This window comes from Brassica napus, chromosome C1 (assembly GCF_020379485.1).
Source record: "Brassica napus cultivar Da-Ae chromosome C1, Da-Ae, whole genome shotgun sequence".
NCBI classification, from domain to species: Eukaryota; Viridiplantae; Streptophyta; class Magnoliopsida; order Brassicales; family Brassicaceae; genus Brassica; species Brassica napus.
Window position 1 is genome coordinate 21,773,532 of NC_063444.1, and position 14,531 is coordinate 21,788,062.

A 14,531-nucleotide genomic window follows, 5' to 3' on the forward strand; every position below is an offset into this window, starting at 1 on the left:
TGTACCAAAAAGCAGCATCACACTATAATAGAGTTGGGAATGGCGTTCCGTTGGAGAAGAAAAGTCACATTTTTACACTATAATAGTGTTGTAGCGTCCTCCTTGGAGATGCCCTTACACACACTCCCTCTTTAATCTAACTTGTTTTGCTTCTTGCTAGTGGAGTATAATTTTTTTCCTAGTATAATATTTATTAGTAAAATGTGGGACCATTATTATTATAACCTTCTCTGATTTAGATCACAACCTGTTTTTCTTTTTTGTAAGGCATATCTGCAATTCAATGTCGACAAAGAGAAATGTGAAATGGCATAAAAGAGGTTTAAGGTGGACACCTCTCTATTGAGGATTTGCAACTTTTAGTATTGTAAAATATTCATTTTATTATTTTTATAAAAAAGCATGTTCAAAATTTTAAGATTTTTTTCTTCACGAAAGATGCCAGTGATACTTTCAACACACAATTGAGAATGAAATGAAATATTAACTATCACTATGTACACTAGAGTACAAAATAAAAAGAGAAACTGTTACTTAACAAATATACGTTTTAAAAATAAGCATGAAAATGTACCAAAATTTTATATACGTAACAAATGCATAATAGATACACAGCTAGATTGTTAATGTGGTTTAAAGTATGCACACAAGATTAACATATACAGAATTACAAAACATAAATGGAAACGATATATAAATGACTCTTCTATTGCTTATACTTAGAGTCTAACTGTGCCCATTATATGAATATTAGAAATGAGTAAAAAAAAATGTAGAGTAATAAAATTAGAGGAATGAAAAAGAAAAATATTTCTTATCAATTTTAGTGAGGAACAAATTTATTTTATATTTCTATAAAATTAAAAGAATGAAAAGGAAAAACTATTTTTTATAAATGATAAAAAAATTAGGAATAGTAAAGAATGTATTATTTTATTTCATTATTTGGTCACCAGTTAGACTCTTATATTGAAAAGTTCATGTCAATTTTTGATTACATAATTAATAAAACTGCATAATTTTATCTCAATTGTTATAGTTTAAAGAGTAAATTTGCTCAAAATACTAAAAGAAATTAGATATTAAGAAGAGATAATTGGGTGAATATACCAATGAGAAATCAAAATTAGCTATATACTCATATGCGTGAAATGCTCCATTTTTCTGTAACTATTATCTCTTGTGTTTCCAATTTTATCCTTTTGCTTGACCACGTTGGCAATTATAGTACATACATAAATGGTTGAGAGATATGGTCTAGAGATATGATAGGCTCTTGTTCAAATATAGCTTTTCTTGTTGGTTGATTTTACACCCCATATTCTTTCATGAACTATGCCATAGACCGTAGAGGATTTTGTCATATTTGGTTAAAAATATCTTATGGTAGACTACGGATTAGGCTGGTTGCTGAAACTATATCTATAAGTTGATGGTAACTGTATACGTATCATGTATATTTAGTAATGACATTTAACTAATTTATTAACACCTAGTGATATAACTTGTTAATATGTAAAATAGCTTCTATCTAACAAATGTTAGTGGATAAGATTATGTTTATCTATTACACAGAAGAGTTAACATAACTTGGATCATTATGACTACAACACAAATGAATTTTTTAACTTATATAGATAGGTGGTACGATCTACGGTGCCAAAACAAGTTGTTAATATATTTAATAGTGGTTATAATAACAATGTAGAAGAAGGTACTCGTGACCGTTAATAGAAGTTATAGATAGCGATGACCATAGATGTTTAATACATAACAGTATAACACAAAAAGGTGAGTTAAAACAAAGATGGTTCAACAAATGAAATCCAACACAGAGAGGGGTAATCCATATGACACTATCCGTAGAATGGGACATCCAATTTCGGTTAACTAGCAGCCAGATCTTGATACATCGTTGTGGCGAGCTCCCTTGCAGCACCAGGGAGAACATAAGCGCGTACATAACCTACACGAATGAGATAAATGAATGGTGGAAAGCCAACTCATTTATCTCCTACATCTAACAACCTACTTGACGTCTAACAATAAACTTATAGTCTACTACAATAAATATAGTTATACATACAGTATAGTACATGTTAGGTCTGAACTTTAACGTCTAACCATGTTAGATATACATATAATATAGATGTCTAACTATGCGGTCACAGTCTAACTATGCCGTCACAGTTTGAACCTTAACATCTAACTATGCAGTTACAGTCTACACCTTCTATTACCGTTCTCACATATGATTAACTTGTAAAATTATTATTTCTACATCATCTACACAACATATACATCATCAAAGTTAATCCGAAAGGAAAAATATTAACCGTTATAATACAAGTTGCCATCTAATAAACAAGTTATTGCTATTAAACATGTTTCTCCTACCAAATAACATTTAAGCCGAGAAACGGGAAGGAGACAAGAAATAGACCTGGTGCAGTGATGGAAACATGATGCAATTATCTAGGGTTCATGTTGCCAGAGGTGGGGATGGTAAAGGAAGTGAAGGAGTCACCGTTGGAAGCGAGTTGTTGTGCTACCTGTGGCTTTTACCATCGCTTCCCATTATATCGTCGCCTCCGCCCCTCCCATCACCTCCACGCCTACCGTCTTCTTCTTTCTTTCCTCCTTTCATTTGTTTTCTCTATCGTATCTCTCTCTTTGGTGTCTCCCATATTTTTTATTTTACTATTTTCCTCTTTTCATCTGAAATAAAATCGTATCTTTCCATAGGATTTTGTACCTTCATTAGTGAGTAGGGATAAAATGGTATTAATCAAAATTGCACAATGCACAAATAGAGATCAGGTAGTTTCCTAATATTGGTGCGAAATGTGTATATCTATCCTAATTTATCTATTAAGAATCTGTCTAACACAGTCAAACTTTGAGGAAAATAGTGACGATAAAGTGAACAAAACTTTAAAATAAAGGCAGTGGCCAACAGTGTATTTAGGTAGACCACTAAATATGGTTAATTGTGTGGGTAGAGAGTGCAAATATTCTAATTTAAATAGAAAAATTGTAAATCGATATTTGGTATGTTTTGAGACTGGTAAAAATTACAGAAACCAGTTGTAGAATTACTCTGCAATTACAAGAATTATCAATCAATATTATAGTAAAATCAATAGAATTGTTCTTATAAAGGATACAATGAACATAATGTTTCTTGTTTTTTTTTTTTTTTTTCTGAAAGGGAGATATGAAATGTGGTAGTGAGAAGTCACTATTAAACTTTATACAAATCTCAGACTCACGCTTGTTACCAATGGCTTCGCTTCCTCTCGTGATTTACTTTTTTCCCCATCCCCCTAATTTATTTGTCTTTTGCTTTTTCATTTTTAAGTCTTTCACCACCACACATTGCTTTCTTTCACTATCTATCGATAAAGATCATGAATAATATATGTTATAAAGTAAAAAAAAACTCTTGCTTTGTTAACCGCGACTAGAGAGGTAGGTAGTAAGTGACACTTGTTATTACTTTTTACTCTTTTTTTTTTGGTAACTTTATTAGTACTTTTACTCTTGATACAAAAATATTAAACATGTATATATTACCATCCACGATAGAAAATTTTTGTTGATTTTTTTTAATTTACTATTTATTATTAAATATTTAAATGTGCCGAATCTTAATTTATTTTATAGTTTTTGTGTACTAACTAATAACTATTCCACAATTATTATAAATTGATTCAGTTATATAATATCCCCTATATATTATTTGTGAAACATTACAACTTCTTTTTGTAGCCATGTGTCATCACTAGAATGATTCTTAGAATAATTAGAGAAATATGTTGGTCCATCTAATTATATAATAAGTTTTTTATTAAACTAACCATAAATTCATTATTAATGTCATTTATTATTTCTTTAAATAAAAATTACGGAATTGCCTAATGTGACTAAAGTATATATGACAATTAATGATTTTGAATAATAAAGATCTAATAAAAAAATAATGTTTCTTCCATCAAATTTGTTTAATTTTAAACTATTAAAATAATTTAAAAAAAATCACAATAACCATATTATAAAAATTTAGATTTTTCTGTATATGTTATATTTTGAATTTTAAAAAATGACTTTAAATTAGTAAAACAGTTAAAAGTCTCACATTCAAATTTTGCGATCCATTGTTTAAAATTTTTGTTATGACAAAATACAAATGATTACAAAATCATATAAATAAAAGTCTAATTTAATTAATCATTAAGATTTAAAATATATATGTATATATATCATTCTAAATTAAACTATAAACCATATTGAATAAATAAATATTTTAATTTCAAAATTTACTTTGAATAATTTTTTTTGATAAAAGTTTTGAACTAACATTGATAATTGTTTTTAAATTATAAATTACTAAAATTATTAATCTCACAATGAAAATTTTGTTATCAGTAATTTAAAGTTTTTGCTATTAAAGATGCACATGATCAAAAAACATATGAGTAGAAAGAATCATTTAATAGACATTAATATTAAAAATATATTATGTATGTTAATATCATTTAAATTTAATTACATATCCTATCAAATTTTTTAAAAAATTGTCTAGATTAATAAAATTGATTTATACGTTCGAACCAATTTAATTATATATGTAATAGTTACTGACTTTTAATTATTCAATATATATTTATTATTTCATAATATGTAAGAACATATAATACATAAAATAATTTTTATATATAATGTTTATCCCGCATTTATGTATCTTGAGCGTTAAAGTTTGGTATAACTTTTTCAATAGCACAACGAATACATTTACGTTTTAATTGGCTCCACATGCCTTAGTATTAGCATATAAAGCAGCGCGAATTAAACTTGAAATGTTCATAAAGATCAAGCTATTATATTTAGAAAAGACCTTTATGGGATACACAAAATATGATAAACTAATAGAAGCTCGAGCGTTTTAATAGAACGAGGTCTTCTGAAAATAAATACATAGTATTTTTTTTCGTTACAGTTATTGTTTATGTTTTTGCTTTTACAAATGTGCATGTCAGCTCGTTGACCATATAAAGCTTCTCATTCGTCCACGTAGATTTTAATCTGACAATATGTGACCCCACGAGTGATTTTATATGATTGTTATATCTATTTGAATCATCCTTTCCGTATATCATATTTAAATGACGGGAAAACACGTTACTTTTATTTTATGTTTCAGACAATTTTTACTTGACGAAACACCTAATATAAATGATCCACGTCTTGCTTTTAAATGAAATAGACAATGATTTCACATAATGTGATTTTCAAAGTTTGCATAACTTTTATGATCTAGCGGATGTTTATTTTCCTTTATGTTTATATAAACATTTTGATTTCAATTCTACATTAGTATATATTAGTATAATATATATAAGATGTGTGTATCACTTTTTAAAACATAACAACTTTATCGTATATATTTTTTATTGAATTTGTTGTTTTTAGATCACGTTTTTTTGTTTGGAAAAGATTGATAGTTATTTAATTCCTATAATGTAATAGACATATTATTTAGTTCCTATAATCTAGAAAGTAAGTTATTTAGATCTATAATAATGATAAGATTAGAGATTAAATATAACATAACTTTCTAATAATAGGTTCATTAAATCTATTTTTTAAAAATCACACATGAATCAAAGTTGTGATATCTCTTTTAATATACTAGATACCCCTGCAATAATTAATACTTTCACTACAAGAAAACATCACCTTAACGAGGGCGGTTTTCTTCGTTATTTCGTCGTAAAAGAGGCTTTACGACGAAATAGCGAGGAAGCGCGTTTGCTCGTTACTCGTCCGTCGTAACACATATTTCCTCGCTAATTCGTCGTAACTTAGCGAGGAATATATTTTGTCGTAAAGACGAAGTAGGGCGATTCGTCGTAAAGACCACGTCAATATTCCACGCAAAGACGTCGCTACAATTCCTCGTAAATACCTCGAAATGAGTTCCTCGTAACCTACACGTAAATACCTTGAAAGAGTTTCCTCGCAAAATACACGTAACAACCACGAAACGATTTCCTCGTAAAATACTCGTAAACTTTTCCTCGTTATTTCCTCGCAAATGTTTCCTCGTAAAATAGTCGTTAATTGTTTCTCGTCATTTCCTCGTAAGGTTTCCACGTAAAGAGGTCGTACATTAGCTACGAATTTACTTCGTTTTTATTATTTTTACAGAATTTAAAAATATAATTAAAAAATAATTAAAATTATTTAATTTAATAATAAATTAAAATTTAAAATAAAAATAAATCAAAATGAAAATATTTTATATATAAATAAGTTTTGAATTTATATAATACAACAACCAAAAAAAAAACTAAGGGTCGTTCATCGCCCGGTAGAATTCATCACTCCTCCTCGTAACATCCGCCTCGTTATGTACGTCGGATGACTCGCCTTGAATGGGATGTTGTTGTCGCATGTTCCTCAACATGGACTCCCATTCCGGATTTGTGGCCGCAATAACGTCCAAGAAACCCTCGACTCCACCCATACGAGATTTTGTCGCGGTCAACTCGTTACGCAGCTGAGCGGACTCTCTACGCAGCTCAGTGACTTCATCATCCCGTCGCTGACCATAAGACGATGTCGCTCTCGGAACATCGTTGACGGAACCAATACCCAACGTCCGTCCCTTTTTTTAAGGACAACCTTAAAAACAAAAAATAAATATTGTAAGTAAAAATTTAAAGTTAAATTAAATGAATAATAAAAAATTAATTTTTTTGAAAATTTACCTCCTCGTAAATCTTATCCACGTCAAGTGTGGATAAGGTGACGGGTAATCCGTCGGTAGACTGCTGGGTCAGCTGAGTCTGGCGGTCTTCAACCCGAGCAACTACGTCGTTGTAGATTTGCTCGGACTTGCCATCTACAAATACGCCCGCCTTGTTCTTGTGGGTCCTCTCGTAAAGTTCCATAAGAGAAGGGAGATGTCCCGTCTCTTTGGCCTAAAAAACAGTTAAGAAAGTTAGAATAAATTAATATATATATTAAAAAAATTATTTAATAAAATATTTAATTACCATTTCCAAACGGACACCGGCGTGGGGTTTTTGGCCCGTAGTGTGAAGCATCGGCCCGTTCCCGTGCTCATCGACCGTGTTACGGGAGTTAGAGCAAGCCTGGGCGATTCTAATGGAATCAGGAAGGCGCCAATAACGGATGAGGCCATCCCACACATCCGTGGTGAGCTCAGCGGGTTTGCCACGCTCATACCCCTTCACGATCCAGTCACCCTTCCAGTTGGAGACCGTGTCCAACAAGCGAACTTTCGCCTTCGCGTTAAACTTCTTCCTCACCCTCTCAGTGATCCCCAAGGCCCAAGTATATTTTTGCTGTTGGAAAAATAAATTAACAATTAGTTTTTTAGAAAGTATATATATAAATCATGAAAAAATTAAAGTATATATAATTAATTAATAGAAACTTACAGCGTAAATTTTGAACCACGTCTTTCTGACGTAGTGAGGCGTCTTACTCCAGTTTGGATGTGGCATGGAGAAGTAACCCTTGATCGTGTCGGTTACGTCCGATGCAAGACATCCGTCAACCCCCCACCTGGAAAATACAAATTTAAAATATAAATTATTTTTTAATGTTATAAAAGAAATTTAAACGAATTAAAAAAAAATTAATGCAACATACCACAAAGTTCCGTCCGGTCGGTCTGGGTCGATGACTGGTAAACCTTCTCTGCCTGGCAGACTGAGAATGTCCTCTACAGTGTACTGCGAGTAAGGAGCACTCGGAGGCACCATCAAATCAGGATGAATATCGGCGGCCATCGGAGGTGCCATCGGAGGAGGCACAGGAGGAGGCATCGGAGGAGGCACATGAGGAGCCGATGGTGCAGTAGAAGAAGTAGACCCAGAGACTCTCTGAGTGTACTGAGTCTCGGGGACAGTCTCCTGGCCCGAAGAACTGGGAGCGGAAGAAGAGGCCGGGTCTAAACGACTACCCGGCTCACCGAAGATCTCTCTGTAATGGGCAGTAAGTCTTCCTTTTCGAACCTGGAAAAAAAATGAAATTTTTAAAATTAACATCAACAATATATTTCCCAACATTATCCACATAATCAACACTAAACAACATAAAATCCGCAAACCTATCTAAATTCCCTATACTAACCACCTAATCTATCATAAACTAACCAAATTAGAGAGGAATCAGAGAGGCTAACCATTGCTACGAAATGGAGAGGAAGTAGAGAGGAAGTAGAGAGGAAAGAAAGAGTGAGCGCTCGGGTGTATATATAAGATTACATATCGTCGCAAATTCCTCGTAAGTTTACGACGAAATAGCGAGCAGTTACAAAGGCCCGTCTTTTTTTTTACGAGGAAATTGCGAGGAATCACAAAGGCCCGTGTTTTTTTATACGAGGTATTAACGACGATTTACCTTACGAGGAATTAACGAGGCTTGCTTTCCTATAAATATACCCACAACTCTCACTCTCAAACCACACACAAACTCCCAAATCACACCTTATCTCAAATCACAATCCTCAAAAAAATCCTATTCAAATTATAAATATTTGAAAAAAATAGGAAAAGGAGAAGATATTAGAATTCATGTGGGCGAGACTTACGTATTATAATTGCTGGAAGTCTTGCCACATGTTAATCTGGTATTTCTCTCCTTTTCCTTTTTTTTCAAGTTTGTACACTACGAGATATTTACGACGATTTGTACTTACGTGGAATTAACGGGTTTATGTATAAATCCGTTTACGTGGTCTTTACGACGATTTCTGCTTACGTGGAATTAACGAGTGTTTTGTTTAAATCATTTTACGTGGTAGTTACGACGATTTCATCCTACGAGGACTTTACGACGATTTGTGCTTACGTGGAATTAACGAGTGTTATGTTTAAATCCCTAGAATCCGAAACCCGAAACCCGAAACCCGAAACCCGAAACCCAAACCCGAAACCCGAAACCCCATACCCGAAACCCCAAACCCCAACCCCCAAACCCGAAACCCGAAACCCAAACCCCCATCTTTAATTTTCTACTTCATATATTCCAAACCCCATATTTAATTTTAAGTTTCGTCGTTATTTTTAACGAGTGTTATGGTTAAATCCCTAGAACCCGAAACCCGAAACCCGAAACCCGAAACCCGAAATCCAAAACCCGAAACCCCAAACCCCGAACACCTAAACCCGAAACCCCAAACCCGAAACCAAAAACCCGAAACCCGAAACCCGAAATCCAAAACCCGGAACCCCAAAACCCGAAACCCCAAACCCCAAACCCGAAACCCGAAACCCGAAACCCCAAACCCCAAACCCCATATTCCTTATTTTCTACTTCATATATTCCAAACCCCATATTTATTTTTAGGTTTCGTCGTTATTTCCTCGTTGTATTACGTTATATTTACGACGATTTCATCCTACGTGGTTTTTACGACGAATTCATCCTACGTGGTATTTACGACGATTTAGTCCTACGTGGAATTAACGAGTCCTTCGTCGTTATTTACTCGTTGGAATACGAGGACTTTACGACGATTTAAGCTTACGTGGAATTAACGAGTGTTATGTTTAAATCCCTAGAATCCAAAACCCGAAACCCGAAACCCCAAACCCCATATTCCTTATTTTCTACTTCATATATTTCAAACCCCATCTTTATTTCCATTCCAAACCACAATTCCCACATTTGCTTATTCATAAAACAAACTCCCACATTACCTTATTCATAAAACAAACCCCACATTATCTTATTCATAAAACAAACTCCCTCATCTTATTCATAAAACAAATACATCAATCGGATACATCGACATTCTCGTCATCACTAGAAACATCATCATTTTCATTAAACTCGTCTTCAACAGCTTCGTCTGTGGCATCATCGGTAAGATCTTCGTACTCGTGATTATGCGGATCAATGAGAAGGATATCATCAATTTCTTGTTCAGGTTCCTCAACTTCATTTATCTGTTCTTCTTGCAATGGTGGTTCTTCTCCACTGATGATTCGTCCTCGAGGTGTAACTTTGATTACTGCTAACCAATTTATACCTGAATCTCTCATCCGAGGGTATGGAAGGAAGCTAACTTGGTCTGCTTGTGAAGCTAAGATGAAAGGCTCGAATTTGTTGTACCTTCGTCCACCGTTGACATCAACTACACCGAATTTGTTAGACCGAACACCTCTGTTGACGACGGGGTCGAACCATTCACATTTGAAGAGGACGCATTTCAGCTTCAGTATCCCTGGAAATTCGACTTCAATAATCTCCGTCAAGATCCCGTAGAAATCTGTTTCCCCTTTCACACATATTCCATAGTTACTGGTCGCCCGTTGTCTACCATAGTCATATGTATGAAAAGTATAGCCTCGTGTGAAATACATCTGTGATGTGGTGACCTTTACAAGTGGAGATTGAATTACTTCGTGTAACCACTTAGGATAATCTGCATCGTCGTCGTCATAATCAACCTGCAAAAATAAAGAGAATGTTAATGAAATACAGATAATGTATGAAATTTTTTTAGTTAATACCTGATTCCGCAACCACTTAATGAAGTGTTGATCTTTCCTTTTGTCTACGTCACTTGTGGATATACCAGGAAATGTTTCTTCGACTTGAGAAACAAATAGGCTGTAAAATCACATTTTATAGGAATGAATCTCTCGCAATTATACAATTAATTATACTTATATGTGTTTCGAAGTGTCAATATATGTTACCTTTCAAAATAACGAATCAATGGATCTTCGCAATTGAGTAGAATATAGGTGTGTGCACTATGAGCGTCTTGTTCACTCGACCACCAAACCTCTTTAGACTTCCCACCGAGTCGCCCAATCTGGCTAAAGATGTCTGGAACACCAGCAACTGCATATGTTGGCGCAACACCACCATCATCATATCTTCTTGGAGCTCTTCTCCGTGTACGTACTTTTGACGCAAAGTAGTACGATGTGAAGTGAGAAACTTCTTCCGTCAAACTTCCAGCAATTATAGAACCTTCAACTTTGGCGAGGTTCTTTGCTTTTCCCTTCAAATATTTCATGGCTCGCTCATACTGATACATCCATCCGTAATGTACAGGTCCACGAAGCAATGCCTCATATGGGAGGTGGACAGCTAGATGCTCCATGACGTCAAAAAATCCGGGAGGAAATATCTTCTCCAAGTTGCACAATAAGATGGGAATGTTCTCCTGAAGCTGTTCCACAACTTCTTCTTTAAGAGTGCGTGTGCTCAGATCCCTGAAAAATGCTCCAATGCCTTTTATATTCAAAAAAAATTAAACACATTGTTAGTCATATATTATTTTGTAAATTATTGTGATATAATACACTACGTACCTGCAAGTGCTTCATGTACGTTTGTTGGAAGTAGCTCCGCAAATGCAAAGGGCAGTAGTCGTTGCATAAATACATGACAATCATGACTCTTCATCCCGGAGAACTTTTGACCCTTTTCAACACATCTAGAGAGATTCGAAACATACCCATCGGGGAACTTCACTTCTGATGCCACCCAGTTGAACAACACCGACTTTTTTTCTGAAGATAATCTGAATATCGGAACGGGAACTTGTCCATTGCTTTTAATATGTAACTCGCTTCTTGAGCAAATATCCGGCAAGTCCAACCTCGATTTTATGTTGTCTTTTGTCTTCCCTGGGACATTCAATATTGTATTCATGATGTTCTCAAAGAAATTCTTCTCTATATGCATCACATCGAGGTTGTGGCGCAGAAGAAGATCCTTCCAATATGGCAACTCCCAAAATATACTCTTCTTGTGCCAGTTGTGATGAACACCGTAAGAATCTGGCATATTACGAGGGACATGCCAATTACCACCCCAACGAACTGTTTCGTTAGCTCCGTAGTAGTCGATTTGCGCTTCAATTTGTTCTCCAGTTAGATATGGAGGAGGAGTGTCTCTCACAACCCTTTTGTGCCTAAACAAATTCTTGTTTCTTCGGTAAGGATGGCCAATGGGAAGAAATCGACGGTGACAATCAAACCAACTTGTCTTCCTACCATTCTTCAGTTGAAACGCATCTGTCGTTCCATTACAATATGGACAAGCTAATCTCCCATGTGTAGTCCATCCAGACAACATCCCATAGGCAGGAAAATCACTTATGGTCCACAAAAGCATCGCTCGCATCGTAAAATTCGTCTTCGTTGAACAGTCATACGTCCTCACCCCTGTTGACCACAAATCCTTCAACTCTTTTATCAGTGGTTGTAGGAAAACATCCAGGGACCTTTTTGGATGGTTCGGACCAGGTATTAATATGGTCAAGAATAGTAACTCCCGTTGCATGCACATCTCCGGTGGCAGGTTGTATGGAGTAAGAAAGACTGGCCACAATGAATATTGTCTCCCTGACATTCCGAACGGACTAAATCCATCTGTGCATAATCCGAGATACACATTCCGGATATTGCTAGCGAAATCTGGATGTACTTTGTTGAAATGTTTCCAGGCTCTTGCATCTGATGGATGAGTCATCTCACCATCCGTCTGAGTATGCTCGGCATGCCATCTCATCTTTCCAGCAGTCTGCTCTGATTGATACAATCTTTTCAATCTGTCTGTAATTGGTAGGTACCACATCCTTTGGTACGGTACCCTATTACGTCCCCGTCCTTGCGGCTTGAATCGTGGCTTCTTGCAGAATCGACATTCTTCTAGCTTCTCATCATCTCCCCAATAGATCATGCAGTTGTCGATGCAAACATCTATCATCTCCGAAGGCAACCCAAGACTATAAACCAGTTTCTGAATCTCATAATAAGAATCAGCAGACACATTGTCTTCCGGCAAGTACTCTTTAAACAAGTCCGCCCATTCGTTCATGCAACTTTCAGGTAGATTGTGATCAGTTTTAATATTCATCATTCTAGCAGCTAACGACAATTTAGAGAGACCTTCTCTACAACCACTGTAAAGTGGTTGATTCGCCGCGTTTAACATTTCGTAAAACTTTTTTGCATCTATATTAGGTTCTTCATCTTCATCATGAGCTACGAATGCATCAGCTACCATATCATGAACCCTATCATAATCTACCATCTCCTCCTGATGGTAACTATGTTCATTATGCAAATGATGATCAACCGGTTCTTTTTCCTGAAAATTGCTATTACTACTACTTGCTTCATTCTGATCATAATTAAAACCTTCTCCATGTTGAAACCAGATATAGTAATTTGCCGTGAAACCTCTATTTATTAAATGCTTCCAAACATTTTCACGATTTGCCAGTTTCGAATTGTTGCATTTCCGACAAGGACAGAACATCTTACCACTTTCTTGGGCGAGCGGTGTTGAATCTGCTTGATGCATAAATGTCTCCAGACCCGCAAGGTATTCTTTCGTCACTCTCCCGTTAGCATCTCTATGCATATACATCCACTTCCGCAACTCGTAAATAGTCCCGGAGCCAGCCATTTTTTTTCTTTCACGTTTTTTGTTGTTGGTGTGTTTAAAATGATGTTCAAACATCCATATTTATAGGAAAATTCGAATCTGGTAGTTGTAATTTTGCTATGAATTTACGACGAAAATTAATTAGGTGGGCAAAAAAAACGTGTAACACCTATAAAGTTGGTGGATTCAAAAACTTCCTCGCTAAATACACGTAAACTATTACCTCGTAAATACCACGCAAAGTTTATGTCGTATTTACGAGGAAATAGTTTTTCCTCGTAAAATACTCGTAAAATTACATCCACTTTACGACGAAACAGTTTTGTCGTTACGTTACGAGGAAATAACGATGACTTTAGTTTTTCACGTAAATTCGTCGTAAACTCGACGCAAATTTACGAGGATTGTTTTTCTTCGTTAATTTTCCTCGCTAAGTATGTGTTTTCTTGTAGTGTTTTATTATAATACTCGGGAGTACATTATACCAAATTATTAATGAAAATAATATTTACTTGTATTATTTACTTGTAATCATCGAAGCTCAAAACCGAAAGGTGACAGAAATAATTAATGGTCAACGATTTACTCACCACTGAGAACCCCAACAGTACCTCAAGATCGCGTAAATCGCATGCTCCAAAAGAAAACATCTACTGCTAGCATCGGACGAACTGAGATCTAAGAGCGTGTAATGTACATACGATGAGTGCGTGAGTAAAGGCACTACGTATAGCCAAGTAGCTGCCTCTTAATTAATTTAGAAATTATCTTAAAGTAACACTTTTTTGTCAGCACTTAAAATAACACTAAAACAACACTAAAACAACAAAATAGCATACAAATGAAAAATTCTCAAAATAATATTAACTAAAAATTAAAACTTTTTAATGTTATAGTTGGATTTTAGATTTAGTGATTATACCATTTTAATATTTAGCAAGTGGCGTTAAACTAAGAGTTTAGTGTTTTTACAAAATTAATTATTTTATCCTTTAACTAATGCTATATATATATTACAAGTGCTATTTATTTTGTCATAATTTTCTGTGCAGTAAAAATATTTATCCACTAATTTATCT

The 14,531-nt window shown here is 34.7% G+C and overlaps 1 long non-coding RNA gene across 1 annotated transcript; it reads right to left on the reverse strand.

Moving 5' to 3' along the window:
- Nucleotides 1-1,727: 1,727 nt before the first annotated feature.
- LOC125580804 lies at nucleotides 1,728-3,795 on the reverse strand. Its single transcript, XR_007318582.1, has 2 exons — nucleotides 2,444-3,795; nucleotides 1,728-1,966 (listed from the first exon to the last, which is right to left on the reverse strand). It is a non-coding gene; the product is annotated as an uncharacterized LOC125580804 (long non-coding RNA).
- Between the last annotated feature and the right edge of the window lie 10,736 nt (nucleotides 3,796-14,531).